Source organism: Melospiza georgiana, chromosome 9 (assembly GCF_028018845.1).
Source record: "Melospiza georgiana isolate bMelGeo1 chromosome 9, bMelGeo1.pri, whole genome shotgun sequence".
Classification (NCBI taxonomy): Eukaryota; Metazoa; Chordata; class Aves; order Passeriformes; family Passerellidae; genus Melospiza; species Melospiza georgiana.
This window is the reverse complement of record NC_080438.1, coordinates 7,332,384-7,359,933: the sequence shown is the minus strand read 5'-3', so window position 1 is coordinate 7,359,933 and position 27,550 is coordinate 7,332,384.

Genomic DNA, 27,550 nt, shown 5'->3' with positions numbered 1-27,550 from the left:
GTTATTCATGAAATCACGTGTGGAATATTCTCCTCTGTCATGTTTGGAAATCCAATTCCAAATCCTCATTTGTGCAGGCTTTCTGAACCAGGCACCTGCTGTGAGCAAGGCTCATAAAGCAGTTTAAAAGGTATTTACAGAGAATAAAATGCATAAATGCTATAACAAGCACACTGGGATTGTAATTTAATCTGAAATCCCTTTTGGCATCAAAATCTTACAAATACTCTCGAATTCCTGCAGGTGTAAGAGGGATGGTGATTATTAAGATTTTCCTATTCAGCACTACAGCAGGTGAGAGTTCCTGGTTGTTGTGTTGATAAATTGAAGGGCACCTTAGTTTGGGTTTATTTTTAAAATTTTCATAGAATTGTTTAAATTGGAAAAGGCCTCTAAGAACACCAAGTCCAACCAGCACTGCCAAAGCCACCACTAACCCATGTCCCCATGTGCCACATCCATATGGTTTTTAAATCCCAGGATGGGGATTCTACCACTGCCCTGGGCAGCTGTGCCAGGGATGGATAGTTCCTTCCACGAAGAAATTTTCTTCAATATTCAATCTACGTCTCCCCTGGCCCAGTCTGAGGCCGTTCCCTCTCCTCCTGTCCCTGTTCCTGGGAGCACAGCCCGACTCCACCGGCTGTCCCCTCTTGTCAGGAGCTGTGCAGAGCCACAAGGTCCCCCCTGAGCCTACTTTTCTCCAGGCTGAGCCCCTTGCCAGCTCCCTCAGCTGCTCCTCATCAGACTTGTGCCTTGAGCCTCCAGCAGCTTGTGTCTCATGCTCCTAAAACTGTCTTTAGAGCTGGTTTTGCAGGTGAATAAATGCTAGTAACACCTTCAAATGGCTCTGTTATTTCCAAGTGCCTAAAGTTTTGCTCATGCAATGAATCCACCCACCCTGAAGACATTAAATCTCAGTTATCTTTCTTCTATTAAAAGTCAAGAATTCCACCTTCTTCCCTCTGAGGATGGGCTGCATCCAAATTCTCCTTAAATCTTCGGGTTTCTGAAATTGTAGTTGCACCAGGTAAGAACTGCTTGACCACTTTATTCAGAGGAAAAAAATCATTGGATTGGTGCAATGATCAATTTTTCCCTAGGCTGCTTCAGGACAGTTACAACATCTTCATGTGGTATCCTCATGGGGCTCACTGGGTTTCAAGGTGATGGCAGCAATTATTTGAGAAAGAAAACACATCATAGGACAATGTATCAAGTCTTAGACAAAGATTAAATCTCAACACCAAACTAATCTTAGAGAAATTCAAACTTTGCAATAAAAAATTAAAGATTGGATTTAAATAAATTATTAAGATTTATATTCAATAACTGAACTTGAAAGCAAGTCTGCAACCTCACTTTGAAACTGGACTTCACTTTGCAAATGGAAGTGGTGAAGAACAACTTTTATGTGCCTGATCTTGATCATCTTTAATGTTGTACATTAACTGGAGATCGGTTAATGGAGTAATTATTTTATTTATAATTAAAATCACTACTAGGGAGTGATAGTGAAAGACTACATAAATAACTTCACCACACAAAGAGAAAATAACTGAGGAGAAGTTCAATAATTGTGATGCAGTTCATAAACAGAATAAGGGGTTGTTTTTGCAGATTTGCCTACTTTGTCTGAAATAACACCCTCTGAGGAGTGGGGCACAGAGGGAATGAGAGACATTTTAAGCTTTCACTTTTTAATAGAAAGAGAGCTTGTCTCCAAATCACCAATGGCTGGAAGAAAAGGTTATACAAGTGAATGGGAGCCTAATTATATACCACAGGTAGTAAATGTAATGTTATGTTTCAATGACTTTATGGATAAGGAGCTCATTTGTGTGCTATTTCCAATAGAAGTTTTATGCCTAACACTAATAAATAAAAGAAAATATGTTCTGATTTTTAACAAAATGCAGGTTCTTATCCCAGCAGTTTATCTCAGTCTTATATCCAGGGACAAGGCTATGGCCCAGCTTAAAAAGCAAGTTAAGTTCTATTACTTCTGCTCACCTCTGCATAAATACAGACTGTATTCTTTAATTGCTTACCACCACTATCATCCCTTCTCATAAAGTTAATTGGCAATAAACTTTCCACGATGATGGTAAGATTATAAAAAAAAAAAAAAAAAAAAAAAAAAAAAAAAAAAAAAAAAAAAGGAGAAAAGAAAGGAAAAAAGCTCCCAGCCGTTTTTGCAGGAGTCACCTTTCCCTTGCAGGCAGCACACCATGATTACCATACGACAGATCTCAGCATGACTCCTTCTTTTCTAATTTCTTTCCCAGGAAGAAGTGTCTGTCCTTTCCTTTACCTCCAAGTCAGCCTCTTCTGCTGCATAAATCAATACAGCACCATTAGCTTTGACAGAGCTAAGCCAGTTCACCACAATTGATGATACAACCCCTTGTCTGCACACCCAATTAAATATTAATTAAAGATGAGCAAACAAACAAAATTTCTTGCCAGCAGAGGATTTGGAAACCTCTCCAGCATTGTATTATTGCCCCTGTCAGTCAGGACATTAAGGATGAAGGTCTGGAGCTTGCAAGCAGTGAACTGTGGTGGAAGAAGGGAGTGATCCATAATCTCTATGCAACATAGAGCCCAAAGCTCCCCAAATATTCTCTTCTCAGAGGTGCAAGCCCAACGAGGGTGGATCAAGGTGCTGCCTTACACTGAACCCTCACTTCTGCCCTGGTTCACACCAGTCCATGAGGATGTGGGCTTATCACATTTTATAGTGGTGATGTGCTCCCAAACATCCAGTCCATCTCTGGAGAGACAGCCAGGCCCAGGGGAATTTTACACTGCCTAGAGTTATTTCCAGATTTAGAAACTGAAGGTGTAATTCTGTGGGGTTAAAACAGGGAGGAGAGGTTCTATAAACCAGAGTGGACCAGAACTGAAAGAGGATGAAGTTACTCCATAATTCAGCTCACCAAATTTTGGAACCAAATAGCTCTCAAGTCAATCATTTAAAAGCAGAATCTCCTTAAAAGGGGTGAATTAAAGGATTATAAAAATCTTCTTTCCTAACTGCTTGCTAACTCCACAGAGTGACATCCACAGAGAGGATGTCACCCATAACTGCTGTAGGAACTAATGAGCTTAATGTCCCAGCTAAAACCATCAGAGATATTTGCAACTCACCCCCAAAGTGGGCAATTTACAGCACAAAGTATGGAACAGTTCTTGTCACACACTTGGGTACAAGCACCACTAAATGCAGAGGTGAGGGATGGTTCCATTCTTTTGCTGATAAAGTGAACTGCCTTTTTCTTTACAAACTCAAGGTTAAAATTGGTGTTAACCTGTTAAAATATCCATTTGCAAACTTCTGTGGGACAGACTCAGAGGTCATTTACTTACCTAGCTACAAAAATAGCAGAAGGTGACAAAAGCTTGCATCAATTTTGAATTTGAACCATTAATGTTAAAACAGGTAAAATGTGGTTTGTTAGAAGATAATAAGATTTGCATTTTCAGATTTTAATTTCAGTTAACCTATTGTATAATCTAGATTCAAAAAAATGTATTCTGATTGGCAATGAGCTTGGTAAGAAAAGGGCTTGCTTGGATCTAGCCTTTATATAAGCCTCAGGTGGACTTTCCCATTTGCCCCCAAAAAAGTGCTAATAAAATTTTCTCCCTAAAATAGATTTGCAGGCATAGCTCAGGACTGATGGCATCTTCATTTGGGCAGTGAGATAAAGGAAGGCAGAGCTCTGGGCAATCTGAGGGCATAAATGGGAAAGGGATTTCTTTCTCCATAGTCCATGTTAATATTATGACTTCTAACATTACCTTCTTTCCAGTATTTATCCTAAATTCACATAAAGGTGTGAAAAAATATTTTTCAAAGGTTTTAGTCCTATGATTTCCACAAGACAGTGAGCTTGGCTGCCTAAAATTCTAGGTAATAAAGTGCTTTTATTGCACTAGTGGGAAATGGATTGTATTTATCTTTTAGTTCTTCCTAAAATGTCATTTAATTCCTTAAATAAAGCATTGAGGATCAACAAAACTTTTCCAGTGCAGAACTCAGACATTTGGCTTATATTCTTCTGGAATAAAAGATTCTTAATGGAATTCGAGTTGTTCAGCTAGGAGAAGATAAAGTTCCAGGCAGACCTCATTGTGGCCTTCCAGTACCTCAGGGAAGCTTATGAAAAAAGAGGGAGAGTGACTTTTGACAAGGGTAGACAGTAAGAGGGAAGAGAGGGAGAAGTTTAACCTAAAAACAGGAGAGATTTCAAATAGTTACTGGGAAGGAATTCTTGGCAGTGAGGGTGGTGAGGCCCAGGCACAGGGTGCCCAGAGAAGCTGTGGCTGCCCCTGGATCCCTGGCAGTGTCGAAGGCCAGGCTGGATGGGGCTTGGAGCACCCTGGGACAGTGGAAGGTGTCCCTGCCCAAGGCAGTGGGTGGTACTGGACGGGCTGTAACTCCAAACCACTCTGAGACTCTGGAATTCCATGACTCAGCTCAGTACAATGAAAACAACAAGCACTTCTGATTTGTCAATTCCATCATTATATTTCAATAAAGCAGTTTATCTAAACTTTTCTAACCTAGCAACCTAACTTTAACCTACAGAATTGTACCTAACTTCCACCTACTGAATTCAACCTAACTTTAACCTAAAGAATTCAAGTCTATTAGTTCTACTAGCTCTGGTCCACAAATTCCTGGGGCAGCAGCCACAAGGACCCCTCAGCCATGACCCTCCTGGCCCTCCAGCAGATCGACACTGCCACTGAGCTTGGTGTCTCCTGCTCAGAATGACTGAGGGTGTCCTCAGTTGTCTTGTCCAGGTCCTTCGTGAAGAACGTCCAGGCCATGGTCAGCGTTCCTGGGGCAGAATCCTGAGCAGCTCTAGGTCTTGCTTTGCCTCCGTGGGTGTTTTATCATTGTCAAGGTGGAGTCATGGTGGGATGGCCTCTATGAGTGGAGCCCTGGAATGAGGCGTCTGAGGCTCCTGAATGCCCTGTGCAGAGCCCTGAGTGCCCTCCTGAAGCGGGACGGGCGCCGCACGGGGACAGCTGCAGCTGAGCGCAGGCCCTGCAGACGCTCAAGGGACCGTCTGTGCCTCCTGAGCAACTGCTGCTCCCGCCAAGTGGCCCCCAGGACAGCCTGCATTTGCCTGCCATAGATCTCCATGTCTTCCATTTGGGACAGGCTTCCTTCTTCCGGCTGCTGGCTGCTGACGCCTGTGCCCATGTGAAGGAGTGGTGGGCGCACATGAGATGGGCACATCAGGGCTGCCTCCAGCTGATCTTGCCCATCCTCTGGGGCTGTGCAGGCCCATGACTCACACGGCAGCAACCACGAGGCACCCTTGTCCTCAGCGCTGCAGCTTCGGACTTGGTTGTCTGCCCAAGCCTTGTATGGCAGGGTCACTGAGCCAATCTCCTCCCTGCTCATCCTGCCTGGCTCTGTGTCTTCTGGCAGTGGCTCACTGAGCAGGGACCCTGAGGGGCTCTCTTCCCAAGCCATCCTGCCTGGCTCTGTGTCTTCTGGCAGTGGCTCACTGAGCAGGGACCCTGAGGGGCTCTCTTCCCAAGCCATCCTGCCTGGCTCTGTGTCTTCTGGCAGTGGCTCAGATTGGAGGGACCCTGAGGTGCTGTCCTCCTCAGCCATCCTGCCTGGCTCTGTGTCTTCTGGCAGTGGCTCAGATTGGAGGGACCCTGAGGGGCTCTCTTCCCAAGCCATCCTGCCTGGTTCTGTGTCTTCAGGCAGTGGCTCAGATTGGAGGGACCCTGAGGTGCTCTCCTCCTCAGCCATCCTGCCTGGCTCTGTGTCTTCTGGCCACTCTGTGGATGGGCCAGAGCTGAGCTCCTCGCTGCAGGACCCCTCCTCTCCCCACAGCTCTGCCAAGAGTGCCAAGACTGCTGGCCCTGCCCACTGCCTGAGCTCTTCCAGCTGGCTGGGCCGTGGGCTGGGGGGGCAGCAGGGGCTGTGCGGGGCCGGTGCCCGGCTCTCTACTGCTGCTGCCTGCGCACCAGAGGCAGCAGGAGCGGCCGTCTGTGCCACCCCTTGTGCCTGGGCAGGGCCACTCACGTGCTGCTCCTCAACCTCTGGGGCTCTGGCCAGGGCAGCAGCTGCTGGCTGGGTGTCTGTGGGAGCTGCTGGGGCAGGAGATGAGCTGGGCTGGTCAGAGTCTGCCTCCTCTGCCTCCAGTGAGCCAGGCTCCACCATGAGTGCTGGGCAGAGAGGGTTGACCCAGATGGTGGAGATGGCGACATCCTTGCTCTTCTGCTGCCACAACTCTTGGGCCTGGCTGTCTTCCTCATCAGACACTGATGGATCAGTGTCTTGGAGGAACAGCTTGTGGAGTTTTTCTGGGCCACTGTCAGAGTCCAATCCATTTGTGTCAAAAGAACTGGACAGTGATAGCCTCTCTCCCCTGTCACTACAAGCCTGGGAATCATCAGACCACTGCCACTCCTCGCTCCCCAGCTTTTTGAGGAATGCCTTCGCTGCCAGCCCTGCCCACTGCCTGAGATGATCCTGCTGGCTGGGCAATGGGCTGCAGGGGCAGCAGGGGCTGTGTGGGGTCTGGAAAAGGGGATTGACACCGGTACTTTGGATGCTGCCATCCTTGTCCTTCTTGTGCCACCACTCTTGAGCCTCGCTATCTTCTTCATCGGACACTGATGGATCTGTGTCTTGGAGGAACCGTTTTAGTTGTTGTCCTGGGCCGCTGTCAGAGTCCAGTTCATTTGGGTCAAAAGAACCGGACTCCGAGAGGCTCTCTTCCCCACCACTCCCATCTTGGGGATCATCGGACCAGTGCTGCTCTTCACGCCGCAGCTCTTCAAGGAGAGCCATCCCTGCTGGCCCTGCCCACGGCCCCAGCTCTTCCAGCTGGGCGGGCGAGGGCCCGGGGGCGTAGCAGGGGCTGTGCGGGGCAGCTGCCCGGCTCTGTGCCCCCGCTGCAGGGACTGCTGCTGCCGTGGCTGAGCCCGTGGCCCGGTGCAGGCGCCGCTGTGTCCCCGGCTGCCGGATCGCAGCCGCCACCCTGGTGAGGACGGCCCGGCAGCCGCGGCGCAGCGAGCGCAGCAGAGCCCGGCCGCGGGCCCTGGGGCTGTGCGGGGCCGCTGCCCGGCTCTCTGCTGCTGCCGCCTGCGGGCCAGGGCCGGCACGGGAGTCCCGGTGCTGCTGGGCCTGCGGAGCTGCTGCCCGTGGCTCAGAGCTCTGCACCTGCACACAGGAGGAGAAGGCTCAGGCCGAGGCGGCGTGGGGGACCCGCAGCGCTGCCCTGGCACAGCGGCTCCCTCTGTGCCGGCAGGCCCGGCCCGGCCCCGAGGCAGCTGCGTGCTGCCATCGCTCACCTTGCGCCTCCTCAGAGAGCGCAGCCACTTCTGCTTGGGCTGGACGCCCGTCGGTGTCTCCTCGCTTAAAGACATCTCTGCCTCGCCTTGGCGCTGCAGAATCCCGGGAGCTGCTGTCTCCTGACGGAGCTGCTCTCCTGGGAGTGCCACCCCCGGGCTCTGTGCGCCCTTTTAAGCCTCCTGGCCAGGGCGCGGCCCCAGGTGTCACAATGGGCTCTGGGCACACGCAGCCCGGTGTCACAATGGGCTCTGGGCACACGCAGCCCCGTGTCACAAAGGGCCCTGGAACGCGCTGCTGTCCCCAGGGCCACCGCCCAGCACGCCGAGGCCAGCGGGGTACAGAGATACTGTGAGAATTGGGCAGGTACAAGATGGGGCTGGGCCAGCTGCTGGCTCTCTCTGTCTCTCTGCCTCTGTTTTGGAGGAGCACGGTCGGAGCTGATGCCCGGGGAAGGGAATTCGCTGCTGTCGCCGGGGCCCAGCCCAGAGCTGCTGCTCCTGCCCTGGGGTGAGCATCTGCTTGTGAGAGCAGGCCCTGAACTCGGCCCTCATTCACACCCTGCTCACTGAAACTCACACAGTTCAGGAGGCAAAGGAAAAACTCCATAGATGAGCTTCTGGAATATAATTCCAAAATGACCGATATGTTTTCATAGCTCCAGTTGAAACTAGGAAATTACAAGGGTAAATAATAGTGAATATTGCAGTGGAGGAGGGCTTAGTTGGGCTAATGGGAAGGAATTGTTCCCTGTGAGGGTGGGCAGGCCCTGGCACAGGGTGCCCAGAGAAACTGTTGCTGCACCTTGGCAGTGTCCAAAGCTTGGCTGGCTGGGGCTTGGAGGACACTGGATAGTGGAAGTTGTCCCTGCTCGTTGCAGGGGTAGCACTGGATGGGCTGTGAGGTTCTTTCCACCCCAAACAACTCTGGGATTCTGGGATTCCATGACTCAGCTCCTTAGCACCAGATTGGTGCTGGAGGAGCTCAGCACCAGCCTCAGTGAGCTGCAGGTCCCTGTGGTTGAGCTCAGGAGGATTTTCCCTTTTCCCTCTGCACACCCTGGCAAACAGGGAGCCTTTCAGCCCACAGCATTGCCCTCTGTGCCAGCACCAAGCCATTCGCAGCCTGGCAGGGCAGGGCTGCCACCCCATGTGCTGCAGCTGCTGCCAGGCCTGCTCAGGGAGCCCGGGCAGCTCTGCACACGTCTCCTGGCCATTGCTCACTTGGGAGCAAGCAGGAGCCTGGGAGTGCAAAGACAAAGCCAGCAGCTGCTTTGCTAGGAGCCCCAAGGACAGGCAGTGTCCAGGTTGTGGGAACCTGCAGTTTCAGCTGCTCTTGCCAAGCCCGTGTCCTCCCAGGCTCGGTGTCTCAGTAGATTTCCAGTGAGGCAGCAAGAGCTGCATTTTAGTGCTGCAGCACCTCTGGGGGCTCCTGGCACAGCGAGCGGGATCCAGTCTCCTGCAGGAAAATCCCTGTGTGCCTCACAGCGAGTCCCACAAAACAGCCTGGGAGCTGCTCCCCTGCAGAGCAGGGAGTGCTGCAAAATCTCCTTGGCATGGCTGAGAGCACTCCTTCCTGCAGAGATCCTCCAGAACGATCCCTGCACCAGGGATGTGTGGAAGGGGCTAGCAGTGGGCCTGTTAGCTAAAAGAGCCAGAAGTAAGTAGAAGAAGCTAAGGAGCTTTCTCCAAGGAACCAAGGAGATCGAGAGAAGAAAGATAAGAGCATTCCGCAGCTGGATGGGAAACAACTGGAAAGTGTATAAAAGATCAGCCATTTTCACTAATAAAGTGTTGCCAACAGTTGCCAACGGTTGCTAACGGTTGACAACTGAGACTAAGACTGTTTGTGGTCTCTGCTTTAATGGCGTGACCGCCTCGACTGCAACAGGGAAGCTCTCTGTGAGGAGAACTGCACACAAATAAAGGGGCTTTTGCATCCCGCAACCGCCTTGTGCCACAAGTCACAAGGACTTGGTGTCCCCAAATCCCCCCGGCCCAGGCAGTGCCTTTCTCCTGTGCCTCACACAGCTCACACCGCACCCACAGCAACCAAAACTTCAGCCTTGAGGATTTCCCCTCAAATCAATGAGCACAGGGCAATGAAAACAACAAGCACTTCTGATTATCAATTCAATCATTTTATTTCAATAAAAGCGTTTTATCTAACCAGTTCTAACTTAGCAACCGAACTTTAACCTACAGAATTCAACCTAACTTCAACCTAGAGAAGTCAACCTACATTTTTAACCTACTGAATTCAACCTAACTTTAACCTATGGAATCTAACTCTATTCTACTAGCTCTGGTCCACAAATTCCTGGGGCAGCAGCCACAAGGACCCCTCAGCCATGACCCTCCTGGCCCTCCAGCAGATCGACACTGCCACTGAGCTTGGTGTCTCCTGCTCAGAATGACTGAGGGTGTCCTCAGTTGTCTTGTCCAGGTCCTTCGTGAAGAACGTCCAGGCCATGGTCAGCGTTCCTGGGGCAGAATCCTGAGCAGCTCTAGGTCTTGCTTTGCCTCCGTGGGTGTTTTATCATTGTCAAGGTGGAGTCATGGTGGGATGGCCTCTATGAGTGGAGCCCTGGAATGAGGTGTCTGAGGCTCCTGAATGCCCTGTGCAGAGCCCTGAGTGCCCTCCTGAAGCGGGAGGGGCGCCGCACGGGGACAGCTGCAGCTGAGTGCAGGCCCTGCAGACGCTCAAGGGACCGTCTGTGCCTCCTGAGCAACTGCTGCTCCCGCCAAGTGGCCCCCAGGACAGCCTGCATTTGCCTGCCATAGATCTCCATATCTTCCATTTGGGACAGGCTTCCTTCTTCCGGCTGCTGGCTGCTGACGCCTGTGCCCATGGGAAGGAGTGGTGGGCGCACATGAGATGGGCACATCAGGGCTGCCTCCAGCTGATCTCGACCATCCTCAGGGGCTGTGCAGGCCCATGACTCACACGGCAGCAACCACGAGGCACCCTTGTCCTCAGCGCTGCAGCTTCGGACTTGGTTGTCTGCCCAAGCCTTGTATGGCAGGGTCACTGAGCCAATCTCCTCCCTGCTCATCCTGCCTGGCTCTGTGTCTTCTGGCAGTGGCTCACTGAGCAGGGACCCTGAGGGGCTCTCTTCCCAAGCCATCCTGCCTGGCTCTGTGTCTTCTGGGAGTGGCTCAGATTGGAGGGACCCTGAGGTGCTCTCCTCCACAGCCATCCTGCCTGGCTCTGTGTCTGCTGGCAGTGGCTCAGATTGGAGGGACCCTGAGGTGCTCTCCTCCTCAGCCATCCTGCCTGGCTCTGTGTCTTCTGGCAGTGGCTCAGATTGGAGGGACCCTGAGGGGCTCTCTTCCCAAGCCATCCTACCTGGTTCTGTGTCTTCAGGCAGGGGCTCAGATTGGAGGGACCCTGAGGTGCTCTCCTCCTCAGCCATCCTGCCTGGCTCTGTGTCTTCTGGCCACTCTGTGGATGGGCCAGAGCTGAGCTCCTCGCTGCAGGACCCCTCCTCTCCCCACAGCTCTGCCAAGAGTGCCAAGACTGCTGGCCCTGCCCACGGCCTGAGCTCTTCCAGCTGGCTGGGCCGTGGGCTGGGGGGGCAGCAGGGGCTGTGTGGGGCCGGTGCCCGGCTCTCTGCTGCTGCTGCCTGCGCACCAGAGGCAGCAGGAGCGGCCGTCTGTGCCACCCCTTGTGCCTGGGCAGGGCCACTCACGTGCTGCTCCACAGCCTCTGCGGCTCTGGCCAGGGCAGCAGCTCCTGGCTGGGTGTCCGTGGGAGCTGCTGGGGCAGGAGATGAGCTGGGCTGGTCAGAGTCTGCCTCCTCTGCCTCCAGTGAGCCAGGCTCCACCATGAGTGCTGGGCAGAGAGGGTTGACCCAGATGGTGGAGATGGCGACATCCTTGCTCTTCTGCTGCCACAACTCTTGGGCCTTGCTGTCTTCCTCATCAGACACTGATGGATCTGTGTCTTGGAGGAACAGCTTGTGGAGTTTTTCTGGGCCACTGTCAGACTCCAGTCCATTTGTGTCAAAAGAACTGGACAGTGATAGCCTCTCTCCCCTGTCACTACAAGCTTGGGAATCATCAGAGCACTGCCACTCCTCGCTCCCCAGCTTTTTGAGGAATGCCTTCGCTGCCAGCCTAGCCCACTGCCTGAGATGATCCTGCTGGCTGGGCAATGGGCTGCAGGGGCAGCAGGGGCTGTGTGGGGTCTGGAAAAGGGGATTGACACCGGTACTTTGGATGCTGCCATCCTTGTCCTTCTTGTGCCACCACTCTTGGGCCTCGCTATCTTCTTCATTGGACACTGATGGATCTGTGTCTTGGAGGAACCGTTTTAGTTGTTGTCCTGGGCCGCTGTCAGAGTCCAGTTCATTTGGGTCAAAAGAACCGGACTCCGAGAGGCTCTCTTCCCCACCACTCCCATCTTGGGGACCATCGGACCAGTGCTGCTCCTCATGCCGCAGCTCTTCAAGGAGAGCCATCCCTGCTGGCCCTGCCCACGGCCCCAGCTCTTCCAGCTGGGCGGGCGAGGGCCCGGGGGCGTAGCAGGGGCTGTGCGGGGCAGCTGCCCGGCTCTGTGCCCCCGCTGCGGGGACTGCTGCTGCCGTGGCTGAGCCCGTGGCCCGGTGCAGGCGCCGCTGTGTCCCCGGCTGCCGGATCGCAGCCGCCACCCTGGTGAGGACGGCCCGGCAGCCGCGGCGCAGGGAGCGCAGCAGAGCCCGGCCGCGGGCCCTGGGGCTGTGCGGGGCCGCTGCCCGGCTCTCTGCTGCTGCCGCCTGCGGGCCAGGGCCGGCACGGGAGTCCCGGTGCTGCTGGGCCTGCGGAGCTGCTGCCCGTGGCTCAGAGCTCTGCACCTGCACACAGGAGGAGAAGGCTCAGGCCGAGGCGGCGCGGGGGACCCGCAGCGCTGCCCTGGCACAGCGGCTCCCTCTGTGCCGGCAGGCCCGGCCCGGCCCCGAGGCAGCTGCGTGCTGCCATCGCTCACCTTGCGCCTCCTCAGAGAGCGCAGCCACTTCTGCTTGGGCTGGACGCCCGTCGGTGTCTCCTCGCTTAAAGACATCTCTGCCTCGCCTTGGCGCTGCAGAATCCCGGGAGCTGCTGTCTCCTGACGGAGCTGCTCTCCTGGGAGTGCCACCCCCGGGCTCTGTGCGCCCTTTTAAGCCTCCTGGCCAGGGCGCGGCCCCAGGTGTCACAATGGGCTCTGGGCACACGCAGCCCGGTGTCACAATGGGCTCTGGGCACACGCAGCCCCGTGTCACAAAGGGCCCTGGAACGCGCTGCTGTCCCCAGGGCCACCGCCCAGCACGCCGAGGCCAGCGGGGTACAGAGATACTGTGAGAATTGGGCAGGTACAAGATGGGGCTGGGCCAGCTGCTGGCTCTCTCTGTCTCTCTGCCTCTGTTTTGGAGGAGCACGGTCGGAGCTGATGCCCGGGGAAGGGAATTCGCTGCTGTCGCCGGGGCCCAGCCCAGAGCTGCTGCTCCTGCCCTGGGGTGAGCATCTGCTTGTGAGAGCAGGCCCTGAACTCGGCCCTCATTCACACCCTGCTCACTGAAACTCACACAGTTCAGGAGGCAAAGGAAAAACTCCATAGATGAGCTTCTGGAATATAATTCCAAAATGACCGATATGTTTTCATAGCTCCAGTTGAAACTAGGAAATTACAAGGGTAAATAATAGTGAATATTGCAGTGGAGGAGGGCTTAGTTGGGCTAATGGGAAGGAATTGTTCCCTGTGAGGGTGGGCAGGCCCTGGCACAGGGTGCCCAGAGAAACTGTTGCTGCACCTTGGCAGTGTCCAAAGCTTGGCTGGCTGGGGCTTGGAGGACACTGGATAGTGGAAGTTGTCCCTGCTCGTTGCAGGGGTAGCACTGGATGGGCTGTGAGGTTCTTTCCACCCCAAACAACTCTGGGATTCTGGGATTCCATGACTCAGCTCCTTAGCACCAGATTGGTGCTGGAGGAGCTCAGCACCAGCCTCAGTGAGCTGCAGGTCCCTGTGGTTGAGCTCAGGAGGATTTTCCCTTTTCCCTCTGCACACCCTGGCAAACAGGGAGCCTTTCAGCCCACAGCATTGCCCTCTGTGCCAGCACCAAGCCATTCGCAGCCTGGCAGGGCAGGGCTGCCACCCCATGTGCTGCAGCTGCTGCCAGGCCTGCTCAGGGAGCCCGGGCAGCTCTGCACACGTCTCCTGGCCATTGCTCACTTGGGAGCAAGCAGGAGCCTGGGAGTGCAAAGACAAAGCCAGCAGCTGCTTTGCTAGGAGCCCCAAGGACAGGCAGTGTCCAGGTTGTGGGAACCTGCAGTTTCAGCTGCTCTTGCCAAGCCCGTGTCCTCCCAGGCTCGGTGTCTCAGTAGATTTCCAGTGAGGCAGCAAGAGCTGCATTTTAGTGCTGCAGCACCTCTGGGGGCTCCTGGCACAGCGAGCGGGATCCAGTCTCCTGCAGGAAAATCCCTGTGTGCCTCACAGCGAGTCCCACAAAACAGCCTGGGAGCTGCTCCCCTGCAGAGCAGGGAGTGCTGCAAAATCTCCTTGGCATGGCTGAGAGCACTCCTTCCTGCAGAGATCCTCCAGAACGATCCCTGCACCAGGGATGTGTGGAAGGGGCTAGCAGTGGGCCTGTTAGCTAAAAGAGCCAGAAGTAAGTAGAAGAAGCTAAGGAGCTTTCTCCAAGGAACCAAGGAGATCGAGAGAAGAAAGATAAGAGCATTCTGCAGCTGGATGGGAAACAACTGGAAAGTGTATAAAAGATCAGCCATTTTCACTAATAAAGTGTTGCCAACAGTTGCCAACGGTTGCTAACGGTTGACAACTGAGACTAAGACTGTTTGTGGTCTCTGCTTTAATGGCGTGACCGCCTCGACTGCAACAGGGAAGCTCTCTGTGAGGAGAACTGCACACAAATAAAGGGGCTTTTGCATCCCGCAACCGCCTTGTGCCACAAGTCACAAGGACTTGGTGTCCCCAAATCCCCCCGGCCCAGGCAGTGCCTTTCTCCTGTGCCTCACACAGCTCACACCGCACCCACAGCAACCAAAACTTCAGCCTTGAGGATTTCCCCTCAAATCAATGAGCACAGGGCAATGAAAACAACAAGCACTTCTGATTATCAATTCAATCATTTTATTTCAATAAAAGCGTTTTATCTAACCAGTTCTAACTTAGCAACCGAACTTTAACCTACAGAATTCAACCTAACTTCAACCTAGAGAAGTCAACCTACATTTTTAACCTACTGAATTCAACCTAACTTTAACCTATGGAATCTAACTCTATTCTACTAGCTCTGGTCCACAAATTCCTGGGGCAGCAGCCACAAGGACCCCTCAGCCATGACCCTCCTGGCCCTCCAGCAGATCGACACTGCCACTGAGCTTGGTGTCTCCTGCTCAGAATGACTGAGGGTGTCCTCAGTTGTCTTGTCCAGGTCCTTCGTGAAGAACGTCCAGGCCATGGTCAGCGTTCCTGGGGCAGAATCCTGAGCAGCTCTAGGTCTTGCTTTGCCTCCATGGGTGTTTTATCATTGTCAAGGTGGAGTCATGGTGGGATGGCCTCTATGAGTGGAGCCCTGGAATGAGGCGTCTGAGGCTCCTGAATGCCCTGTGCAGAGCCCTGAGTGCCCTCCTGAAGCGGGACGGGCGCCGCACGGGGACAGCTGCAGCTGAGCGCAGGCCCTGCAGACGCTCAAGGGACCGTCTGTGCCTCCTGAGCAACTGCTGCTCCCGCCAAGTGGCCCCCAGGACAGCCTGCATTTGCCTGCCATAGATCTCCATATCTTCCATTTGGGACAGGCTTCCTTCTTCCGGCTGCTGGCTGCTGACGCCTGTGCCCATGGGAAGGAGTGGTGGGCGCACATGAGATGGGCACATCAGGGCTGCCTCCAGCTGATCTCGACCATCCTCAGGGGCTGTGCAGGCCCATGACTCACACGGCAGCAACCACGAGGCACCCTTGTCCTCAGCACTGCAGCTTCGGACTTGGTTGTCTGCCCAAGCCTTGTATGGCAGGGTCACTGAGCCAATCTCCTCCCTGCTCATCCTGCCTGGCTCTGTGTCTTCTGGCAGTGGCTCACTGAGCAGGGACCCTGAGGGGCTCTCTTCCCAAGCCATCCTGCCTGGCTCTGTGTCTTCTGGGAGTGGCTCAGATTGGAGGGACCCTGAGGTGCTCTCCTCCACAGCCATCCTGCCTGGCTCTGTGTCTTCTGGCAGTGGCTCAGATTGGAGGGACCCTGATGTGCTCTCCTCCTCAGCCATCCTGCCTGGCTCTGTGTCTTCAGGCAGTGGCTCAGATTGGAGGGACCCTGAGGGGCTCTCTTCCCAAGCCATCCTACCTGGTTCTGTGTCTTCAGGCAGGGGCTCAGATTGGAGGGACCCTGAGGTGCTCTCCTCCTCAGCCATCCTGCCTGGCTCTGTGTCTTCTGGCCACTCTGTGGATGGGCCAGAGCTGAGCTCCTCGCTGCAGGACCCCTCCTCTCCCCACAGCTCTGCCAAGAGTGCCAAGACTGCTGGCCCTGCCCACGGCCTGAGCTCTTCCAGCTGGCTGGGCCGTGGGCTGGGGGGGCAGCAGGGGCTGTGTGGGGCCGGTGCCCAGCTCTCTGCTGCTGCCGCCTGTGCACCAGAGGCAGCAGGAGCGGCCGTCTGTGCCACCCCTTGTGCCTGGGCAGGGCCACTCACGTGCTGCTCCACAGCCTCTGCGGCTCTGGCCAGGGCAGCAGCTGCTGGCTGGGTGTCCGTGGGAGCTGCTGGGGCAGGAGATGAGCTGGGCTGGTCAGAGTCTGCCTCCTCTGCCTCCAGTGAGCCAGGCTCCACCATGAGTGCTGGGCAGAGAGGGTTGACCCAGATGGTGGAGATGGCGACATCCTTGCTCTTCTGCTGCCACAACTCTTGGGCCTTGCTGTCTTCCTCATCAGACACTGATGGATCTGTGTCTTGGAGGAACAGCTTGTGGAGTTTTTCTGGGCCACTGTCAGACTCCAGTCCATTTGTGTCAAAAGAACTGGACAATGATAGCCTCTCTCCCCTGTCACTACAAGCTTGGGAATCATCAGAGCACTGCCACTCCTCGCTCCCCAGCTTTTTGAGGAATGCCTTCGCTGCCAGCCTAGCCCACTGCCTGAGATGATCCTGCTGGCTGGGCAATGGGCTGCAGGGGCAGCAGGGGCTGTGTGGGGTCTGGAAAAGGGGATTGACACCGGTACTTTGGATGCTGCCATCCTTGTCCTTCTTGTGCCACCACTCTTGGGCCTCGCTATCTTCTTCATTGGACACTGATGGATCTGTGTCTTGGAGGAACCGTTTTAGTTGTTGTCCTGGGCCGCTGTCAGAGTCCAGTTCATTTGGGTCAAAAGAACCGGACTCCGAGAGGCTCTCTTCCCCACCACTCCCATCTTGGGGACCATCGGACCAGTGCTGCTCCTCATGCCGCAGCTCTTCAAGGAGAGCCATCCCTGCTGGCCCTGCCCACGGCCCCAGCTCTTCCAGCTGGGCGGGCGAGGGCCCGGGGGCGTAGCAGGGGCTGTGCGGGGCAGCTGCCCGGCTCTGTACCCCCGCTGCGGGGACTGCTGCTGCCGTGGCTGAGCCCGTGGCCCGGTGCAGGCGCCGCTGTGTCCCCGGCTGCCGGATCGCAGCCGCCACCCTGGTGAGGACGGCCCGGCAGCCGCGGCGCAGCGAGCGCAGCAGAGCCCGGCCGCGGGCCCTGGGGCTGTGCGGGGCCGCTGCCCGGCTCTCTGCTGCTGCCGCCTGCGGGCCAGGGCCAGCACGGGAGTCCCGGTGCTGCTGGGCCTGCGGAGCTGCTGCCCGTGGCTCAGGGCTCTGCACCTGCACACAGGAGGAGAAGGCTCAGGCCGAGGCGGCGCGGGGGACCCGCAGCGCTGCCCTGGCACAGCGGCTCCCTCTGTGCCGGCAGGCCCGGCCCGGCCCCGAGGCAGCTGCGTGCTGCCATCGCTCACCTTGCGCCTCCTCAGAGAGCGCAGCCACTTCTGCTTGGGCTGGACGCCCGTCGGTGTCTCCTCGCTTGAAGCCATGTCTGCCTCGCCTTGGCGCTGCAGAATCCCGGGAGCTGCTGTCTCCTGACGGAGCTGCTCTCCTGGGAGTGCCACCCCCGGGCTCTGTGCGCCCTTTTAAGCCTCCTGGCCAGGGCGCGGCCCCAGGTGTCACAATGGGCTCTGGGCACACGCAGCCCCGTGTCACAATGGGCTCTGGGCACACGCAGCCCCGTGTCACAAAGGGCCCTGGAACGCGCTGCTGTCCCCAGGGCCACCGCCCAGCACGCCGAGGCCAGCGGGGTACAGAGATACTGTGAGAATTGGGCAGGTAACAAGATGGGGCTGGGCCAGCTGCTGGCTCTCTCTGTCTCTCTGCCTCTGTTTTGGAGGAGCACGGTCGGAGCTGATGCCCGGGGAAGGGAATTCGCTGCCGTCGCCGGGGCCCAGCCCAGAGCTGCTGCTCCTGCCCTGGGGTGAGCATCTGCTTGTGAGAGCAGGCCCTGAACTCGGCCCTCATTCACACCCTGCTCACTGAAACTCACACAGTTCAGGAGGCAAAGGAAAAACTCCATAGATGAGCTTCTGGAATATAATTCCAAAATGACCGATATGTTTTCATAGCTGCAGTTGAAACTAGGAAATTACAAGGGTAAATAATAGTGAATATTGCAGTGGAGGAGGGCTTAGTTGGGCTATTGGGAAGGAATTGTTCCCTGTGAGGGTGGGCAGGCCCTGGCACAGGGTGCCCAGAGAAACTGTTGCTGCACCTTGGCAGTGTCCAAAGCTTGGCTGGCTGGGGCTTGTAGGACACTGGATAGTGGAAGTTGTCCCTGCTCGTTGCAGGGGTAGCACTGGATGGGCTGTGAGGTTCTTTCCACCCCAAACAACTCTGGGATTCTGGGATTCCATGACTCAGCTCCTTAGCACCAGATTGGTGCTGGAGGAGCTCAGCACCAGCCTCAGTGAGCTGCAGGTCCCTGTGGTTGAGCTCAGGAGGATTTTCCCTTTTCCCTCTGCACACCCTGGCAAACAGGGAGCCTTTCAGCCCACAGCATTGCCCTCTGTGCCAGCACCAAGCCATTCGCAGCCTGGCAGGGCAGGGCTGCCACCCCATGTGCTGCAGCTGCTGCCAGGCCTGCTCAGGGAGCCCGGGCAGCTCTGCACACGTCTCCTGGCCATTGCTCACTTGGGAGCAAGCAGGAGCCTGGGAGTGCAAAGACAAAGCCAGCAGCTGCTTTGCTAGGAGCCCCAAGGACAGGCAGTGTCCAGGTTGTGGGAACCTGCAGTTTCAGCTGCTCTTGCCAAGCCCGTGTCCTCCCAGGCTCGGTGTCTCAGTAGATTTCCAGTGAGGCAGCAAGAGCTGCATTTTAGTGCTGCAGCACCTCTGGGGGCTCCTGGCACAGCGAGCGGGATCCAGTCTCCTGCAGGAAAATCCCTGTGTGCCTCACAGCGAGTCCCACAAAACAGCCTGGGAGCTGCTCCCCTGCAGAGCAGGGAGTGCTGCAAAATCTCCTTGGCATGGCTGAGAGCACTCCTTCCTGCAGAGATCCTCCAGAACGATCCCTGCACCAGGGATGTGTGGAAGGGGCTAGCAGTGGGCCTGTTAGCTAAAAGAGCCAGAAGTAAGTAGAAGAAGCTAAGGAGCTTTCTCCAAGGAACCAAGGAGATCGAGAGAAGAAAGATAAGAGCATTCTGCAGCTGGATGGGAAACAACTGGAAAGTGTATAAAAGATCAGCCATTTTCACTAATAAAGTGTTGCCAACAGTTGCCAACGGTTGCTAACGGTTGACAACTGAGACTAAGACTGTTTGTGGTCTCTGCTTTAATGGCGTGACCGCCTCGACTGCAACAGGGAAGCTCTCTGTGAGGAGAACTGCACACAAATAAAGGGGCTTTTGCATCCCGCAACCGCCTTGTGCCACAAGTCACAAGGACTTGGTGTCCCCAAATCCCCCCGGCCCAGGCAGTGCCTTTCTCCTGTGCCTCACACAGCTCACACCGCACCCACAGCAACCAAAACTTCAGCCTTGAGGATTTCCCCTCAAATCAATGAGCACAGGGCAATGAAAACAACAAGCACTTCTGATTATCAATTCAATCATTTTATTTCAATAAAAGCGTTTTATCTAACCAGTTCTAACTTAGCAACCGAACTTTAACCTACAGAATTCAACCTAACTTCAACCTAGAGAAGTCAACCTACATTTTTAACCTACTGAATTCAACCTAACTTTAACCTATGGAATCTAACTCTATTCTACTAGCTCTGGTCCACAAATTCCTGGGGCAGCAGCCACAAGGACCCCTCAGCCATGACCCTCCTGGCCCTCCAGCAGATCGACACTGCCACTGAGCTTGGTGTCTCCTGCTCAGAATGACTGAGGGTGTCCTCAGTTGTCTTGTCCAGGTCCTTCGTGAAGAACGTCCAGGCCATGGTCAGCGTTCCTGGGGCAGAATCCTGAGCAGCTCTAGGTCTTGCTTTGCCTCCGTGGGTGTTTTATCATTGTCAAGGTGGAGTCATGGTGGGATGGCCTCTATGAGTGGTGCCCTGGAATGAGGTGTCTGAGGCTCCTGAATGCCCTGTGCAGAGCCCTGAGTGCCCTCCTGAAGCGGGAGGGGCGCCGCACGGGGACAGCTGCAGCTGAGCGCAGGCCCTGCAGACGCTCAAGGGACCGTCTGTGCCTCCTGAGCAACTGCTGCTCCCGCCAAGTGGCCCCCAGGACAGCCTGCATTTGCCTGCCATAGGTCTCCATATCTTCCATTTGGGACAGGCTTCCTTCTTCCGGCTGCTGGCTGCTGACGCCTGTGCCCATGGGAAGGAGTGGTGGGCGCACATGAGATGGGCACATCAGGGCTGCCTCCAGCTGATCTCGACCATCCTCAGGGGCTGTGCAGGCCCATGACTCACACGGCAGCAACCACGAGGCACCCTTGTCCTCAGCGCTGCAGCTTCGGACTTGGTTGTCTGCCCAAGCCTTGTATGGCAGGGTCACTGAGCCAATCTCCTCCCTGCTCATCCTGCCTGGCTCTGTGTCTTCTGGCAGTGGCTCACTGAGCAGGGACCCTGAGGGGCTCTCTTCCCAAGCCATCCTGCCTGGCTCTGTGTCTTCTGGCAGTGGCTCAGATTGGAGGGACCCTGAGGTGCTCTCCTCCACAGCCATCCTGCCTGGCTCTGTGTCTTCTGGCAGTGGCTCAGATTGGAGGGACCCTGAGGTGCTCTCCTCCTCAGCCATCCTGCCTGGCTCTGTGTCTTCTGGCAGTGGCTCAGATTGGAGGGACCCTGAGGGGCTCTCTTCCCAAGCCATCCTGCCTGGTTCTGTGTCTTCAGGCAGTGGCTCAGATTGGAGGGACCCTGAGGTGCTCTCCTCCTCAGCCATCCTGCCTGGCTCTGTGTCTTCTGGCCACTCTGTGGATGGGCCAGAGCTGAGCTCCTCGCTGCAGGACCCCTCCTCTCCCCACAGCTCTGCCAAGAGTGCCAAGACTGCTGGCCCTGCCCACGGCCTGAGCTCTTCCAGCTGGCTGGGCCGTGGGCTGGGGGGGCAGCAGGGGCTGTGTGGGGCCGGTGCCCGGCTCTCTGCTGCTGCTGCCTGCGCACCAGAGGCAGCAGGAGCGGCCGTCTGTGCCACCCCTTGTGCCTGGGCAGGGCCACTCACGTGCTGCTCCACAGCCTCTGGGGCTCTGGCCAGGGCAGCAGCTGCTGGCTGAGTGTCCGTGGGAGCTGCTGGGGCAGGAGATGAGCTGGGCTGGTCAGAGTCTGCCTCCTCTGCCTCCAGTGAGCCAGGCTCCACCATGAGTGCTGGGCAGAGAGGGTTGACCCAGATGGTGGAGATGGCGACATCCTTGCTCTTCTGCTGCCACAACTCTTGGGCCTTGCTGTCTTCCTCATCAGACACTGATGGATCTGTGTCTTGGAGGAACAGCTTGTGGAGTTTTTCTGGGCCACTGTCAGACTCCAGTCCATTTGCGTCAAAAGAACTGGACAATGATAGCCTCTCTCCCCTGTCACTACAAGCTTGGGAATCATCAGACCACTGCCACTCCTCGCTCCCCAGCTTTTTGAGGAATGCCTTCGCTGCCAGCCCTGCCCACTGCCTGAGATGATCCTGCTGGCTGGGCAATGGGCTGCAGGGGCAGCAGGGGCTGTGTGGGGTCTGGAAAAGGGGATTGACACCGGTACTTTGGATGCTGCCATCCTTGTCCTTCTTGTGCCACCACTCTTGGGCCTCGCTATCTTCTTCATTGGACACTGATGGATCTGTGTCTTGGAGGAACCGTTTTAGTTGTTGTCCTGGGCCGCTGTCAGAGTCCAGTTCATTTGGGTCAAAAGAACCGGACTCCGAGAGGCTCTCTTCCCCACCACTCCCATCTTGGGGATCATCGGACCAGTGCTGCTCTTCACGCCGCAGCTCTTCAAGGAGAGCCATCCCTGCTGGCCCTGCCCACGGCCCCAGCTCTTCCAGCTGGGCGGGCGAGGGCCCGGGGGCGTAGCAGGGGCTGTGCGGGGCAGCTGCCCGGCTCTGTACCCCCGCTGCGGGGACTGCTGCTGCCGTGGCTGAGCCCGTGGCCCGGTGCAGGCGCCGCTGTGTCCCCGGCTGCCGGATCGCAGCCGCCACCCTGGTGAGGACGGCCCGGCAGCCGCGGCGCAGGGAGCGCAGCAGAGCCCGGCCGCGGGCCCTGGGGCTGTGCGGGGCCGCTGCCCGGCTCTCTGCTGCTGCCGCCTGCGGGCCAGGGCCAGCACGGGAGTCCCGGTGCTGCTGGGCCTGCGGAGCTGCTGCCCGTGGCTCAGAGCTCTGCACCTGCACACAGGAGGAGAAGGCTCAGGCCGAGGCGGCGCGGGGGACCCGCAGCGCTGCCCTGGCACAGCGGCTCCCTCCGTGCCGGCAGGCCCGGCCCGGCCCCGAGGCAGCTGCGTGCTGCCATCGCTCACCTTGCGCCTCCTCAGAGAGCGCAGCCACTTCTGCTTGGGCTGGACGCCCGTCGGTGTCTCCTCGCTTGAAGCCATGTCTGCCTCGCCTTGGCGCTGCAGAATCCCGGGAGCTGCTGTCTCCTGACGGAGCTGCTCTCCTGGGAGTGCCACCCCCGGGCTCTGTGCGCCCTTTTAAGCCTCCTGGCCAGGGCGCGGCCCCAGGTGTCACAATGGGCTCTGGGCACACGCAGCCCCGTGTCACAATGGGCTCTGGGCACACGCAGCCCCGTGTCACAAAGGGCCCTGGAACGCGCTGCTGTCCCCAGGGCCACCGCCCAGCACGCCGAGGCCAGCGGGGTACAGAGATACTGTGAGAATTGGGCAGGTACAAGATGGGGCTGGGCCAGCTGCTGGCTCTCTCTGTCTCTCTGCCTCTGTTTTGGAGGAGCACGGTCGGAGCTGATGCCCGGGGAAGGGAATTCGCTGCCGTCGCCGGGGCCCAGCCCAGAGCTGCTGCTCCTGCCCTGGGGTGAGCATCTGCTTGTGAGAGCAGGCCCTGAACTCGGCCCTCATTCACACCCTGCTCACTGAAACTCACACAGTTCAGGAGGCAAAGGAAAAACTCCATAGATGAGCTTCTGGAATATAATTCCAAAATGACCGATATGTTTTCATAGCTGCAGTTGAAACTAGGAAATTACAAGGGTAAATAATAGTGAATATTGCAGTGGAGGAGGGCTTAGTTGGGCTATTGGGAAGGAATTGTTCCCTGTGAGGGTGGGCAGGCCCTGGCACAGGGTGCCCAGAGAAACTGTTGCTGCACCTTGGCAGTGTCCAAAGCTTGGCTGGCTGGGGCTTGGAGGACACTGGATAGTGGAAGTTGTCCCTGCTCGTTGCAGGGGTAGCACTGGATGGGCTGTGAGGTTCTTTCCACCCCAAACAACTCTGGGATTCTGGGATTCCATGACTCAGCTCCTTAGCACCAGATTGGTGCTGGAGGAGCTCAGCACCAGCCTCAGTGAGCTGCAGGTCCCTGTGGTTGAGCTCAGGAGGATTTTCCCTTTTCCCTCTGCACACCCTGGCAAACAGGGAGCCTTTCAGCCCACAGCATTGCCCTCTGTGCCAGCACCAAGCCATTCGCAGCCTGGCAGGGCAGGGCTGCCACCCCATGTGCTGCAGCTGCTGCCAGGCCTGCTCAGGGAGCCCGGGCAGCTCTGCACACGTCTCCTGGCCATTGCTCACTTGGGAGCAAGCAGGAGCCTGGGAGTGCAAAGACAAAGCCAGCAGCTGCTTTGCTAGGAGCCCCAAGGACAGGCAGTGTCCAGGTTGTGGGAACCTGCAGTTTCAGCTGCTCTTGCCAAGCCCGTGTCCTCCCAGGCTCGGTGTCTCAGTAGATTTCCAGTGAGGCAGCAAGAGCTGCATTTTAGTGCTGCAGCACCTCTGGGGGCTCCTGGCACAGCGAGCGGGATCCAGTCTCCTGCAGGAAAATCCCTGTGTGCCTCACAGCGAGTCCCACAAAACAGCCTGGGAGCTGCTCCCCTGCAGAGCAGGGAGTGCTGCAAAATCTCCTTGGCATGGCTGAGAGCACTCCTTCCTGCAGAGATCCTCCAGAACGATCCCTGCACCAGGGATGTGTGGAAGGGGCTAGCAGTGGGCCTGTTAGCTAAAAGAGCCAGAAGTAAGTAGAAGAAGCTAAGGAGCTTTCTCCAAGGAACCAAGGAGATCGAGAGAAGAAAGATAAGAGCATTCTGCAGCTGGATGGGAAACAACTGGAAAGTGTATAAAAGATCAGCCATTTTCACTAATAAAGTGTTGCCAACAGTTGCCAACGGTTGCTAACGGTTGACAACTGAGACTAAGACTGTTTGTGGTCTCTGCTTTAATGGCGTGACCGCCTCGACTGCAACAGGGAAGCTCTCTGTGAGGAGAACTGCACACAAATAAAGGGGCTTTTGCATCCCGCAACCGCCTTGTGCCACAAGTCACAAGGACTTGGTGTCCCCAAATCCCCCCGGCCCAGGCAGTGCCTTTCTCCTGTGCCTCACACAGCTCACACCGCACCCACAGCAACCAAAACTTCAGCCTTGAGGATTTCCCCTCAAATCAATGAGCACAGGGCAATGAAAACAACAAGCACTTCTGATTATCAATTCAATCATTTTATTTCAATAAAAGCGTTTTATCTAACCAGTTCTAACTTAGCAACCGAACTTTAACCTACAGAATTCAACCTAACTTCAACCTAGAGAAGTCAACCTACATTTTTAACCTACTGAATTCAACCTAACTTTAACCTATGGAATCTAACTCTATTCTACTAGCTCTGGTCCACAAATTCCTGGGGCAGCAGCCACAAGGACCCCTCAGCCATGACCCTCCTGGCCCTCCAGCAGATCGACACTGCCACTGAGCTTGGTGTCTCCTGCTCAGAATGACTGAGGGTGTCCTCAGTTGTCTTGTCCAGGTCCTTCGTGAAGAACGTCCAGGCCATGGTCAGCGTTCCTGGGGCAGAATCCTGAGCAGCTCTAGGTCTTGCTTTGCCTCCGTGGGTGTTTTATCATTGTCAAGGTGGAGTCATGGTGGGATGGCCTCTATGAGTGGAGCCCTGGAATGAGGCGTCTGAGGCTCCTGAATGCCCTGTGCAGAGCCCTGAGTGCCCTCCTGAAGCGGGAGGGGCGCCGCACGGGGACAGCTGCAGCTGAGCGCAGGCCCTGCAGACGCTCAAGGGACCGTCTGTGCCTCCTGAGCAACTGCTGCTCCCGCCAAGTGGCCCCCAGGACAGCCTGCATTTGCCTGCCATAGATCTCCATGTCTTCCATTTGGGACAGGCTTCCTTCTTCCGGCTGCTGGCTGCTGACGCCTGTGCCCATGGGAAGGAGTGGTGGGCGCACATGAGATGGGCACATCAGGGCTGCCTCCAGCTGATCTCGACCATCCTCAGGGGCTGTGCAGGCCCATGACTCACACGGCAGCAACCACGAGGCACCCTTGTCCTCAGCACTGCAGCTTCGGACTTGGTTGTCTGCCCAAGCCTTGTATGGCAGGGTCACTGAGCCAATCTCCTCCCTGCTCATCCTGCCTGGCTCTGTGTCTTCTGGCAGTGGCTCACTGAGCAGGGACCCTGAGGGGCTCTCTTCCCAAGCCATCCTGCCTGGCTCTGTGTCTTCTGGGAGTGGCTCAGATTGGAGGGACCCTGAGGTGATCTCCTCCACAGCCATCCTGCCTGGCTCTGTGTCTTCTGGCAGTGGCTCAGATTGGAGGGACCCTGAGGTGCTCTCCTCCTCAGCCATCCTGCCTGGCTCTGTGTCTTCAGGCAGTGGCTCAGATTGGAGGGACCCTGAGGGGCTCTCTTCCCAAGCCATCCTGCCTGGTTCTGTGTCTTCAGGCAGTGGCTCAGATTGGAGGGACCCTGAGGTGCTCTCCTCCTCAGCCATCCTGCCTGGCTCTGTGTCTTCTGGCCACTCTGTGGATGGGCCAGAGCTGAGCTCCTCGCTGCAGGACCCCTCCTCTCCCCACAGCTCTGCCAAGAGTGCCAAGACTGCTGGCCCTGCCCACGGCCTGAGCTCTTCCAGCTGGCTGGGCCGTGGGCTGGGGGGGCAGCAGGGGCTGTGCGGGGCCGGTGCCCGGCTCTCTGCTGCTGCTGCCTGCGCACCAGAGGCAGCAGGAGCGGCCGTCTGTGCCACCCCTTGTGCCTGGGCAGGGCCACTCACGTGCTGCTCCACAGCCTCTGCGGCTCTGGCCAGGGCAGCAGCTGCTGGCTGGGTATCCGTGGGAGCTGCTGGGGCAGGAGATGAGCTGGGCTGGTCAGAGTCTGCCTCCTCTGCCTCCAGTGAGCCAGGCTCCACCATGAGTGCTGGGCAGAGAGGGTTGACCCAGATGGTGGAGATGGCGACATCCTTGCTCTTCTGCTGCCACAACTCTTGGGCCTTGCTGTCTTCCTCATCAGACACTGATGGATCTGTGTCTTGGAGGAACAGCTTGTGGAGTTTTTCTGGGCCACTGTCAGACTCCAGTCCATTTGTGTCAAAAGAACTGGACAATGATAGCCTCTCTCCCCTGTCACTACAAGCTTGGGAATCATCAGACCACTGCCACTCCTCGCTCCCCAGCTTTTTGAGGAATGCCTTCGCTGCCAGCCCTGCCCACTGCCTGAGATGATCCTGCTGGCTGGGCAATGGGCTGCAGGGGCAGCAGGGGCTGTGTGGGGTCTGGAAAAGGGGATTGACACCGGTACTTTGGATGCTGCCATCCTTGTCCTTCTTGTGCCACCACTCTTGGGCCTCGCTATCTTCTTCATTGGACACTGATGGATCTGTGTCTTGGAGGAACCGTTTTAGTTGTTGTCCTGGGCCGCTGTCAGAGTCCAGTTCATTTGGGTCAAAAGAACCGGACTCCGAGAGGCTCTCTTCCCCACCACTCCCATCTTGGGGATCATCGGACCAGTGCTGCTCTTCACGCCGCAGCTCTTCAAGGAGAGCCATCCCTGCTGGCCCTGCCCACGGCCCCAGCTCTTCCAGCTGGGCGGGCGAGGGCCCGGGGGCGTAGCAGGGGCTGTGCGGGGCAGCTGCCCGGCTCTGTGCCCCCGCTGCAGGGACTGCTGCTGCCGTGGCTGAGCCCGTGGCCCGGTGCAGGCGCCGCTGTGTCCCCGGCTGCCGGATCGCAGCCGCCACCCTGGTGAGGACGGCCCGGCAGCCGCGGCGCAGGGAGCGCAGCAGAGCCCGGCCGCGGGCCCTGGGGCTGTGCGGGGCCGCTGCCCGGCTCTCTGCTGCTGCCGCCTGCGGGCCAGGGCCGGCACGGGAGTCCCGGTGCTGCTGGGCCTGCGGAGCTGCTGCCCGTGGCTCAGAGCTCTGCACCTGCACACAGGAGGAGAAGGCTCAGGCCGAGGCGGATCGGGGGACCCGCAGCGCTGCCCTGGCACAGCGGCTCCCTCCGTGCCGGCAGGCCCGGCCCGGCCCCGAGGCAGCTGCGTGCTGCCATCGCTCACCTTGCGCCTCCTCAGAGAGCGCAGCCACTTCTGCTTGGGCTGGACGCCCGTCGGTGTCTCCTCGCTTGAAGCCATGTCTGCCTCGCCTTGGCGCTGCAGAATCCCGGGAGCTGCTGTCTCCTGACGGAGCTGCTCTCCTGGGAGTGCCACCCTCGGGCTCTGTGCGCCCTTTTAAGCCTCCTGGCCAGGGCGCGGCCTCAGGTGTCACAATGAGCTCTGGGCACACGCAGCCCCGTGTCACAATGGGCTCTGGGCACACGCAGCCCCGTGTCACAAAGGGCCCTGGAACGCGCTGCTGTCCCCAGGGCCACCGCCCAGCACGCCGAGGCCAGCGGGGTACAGAGATACTGTGAGAATTGGGC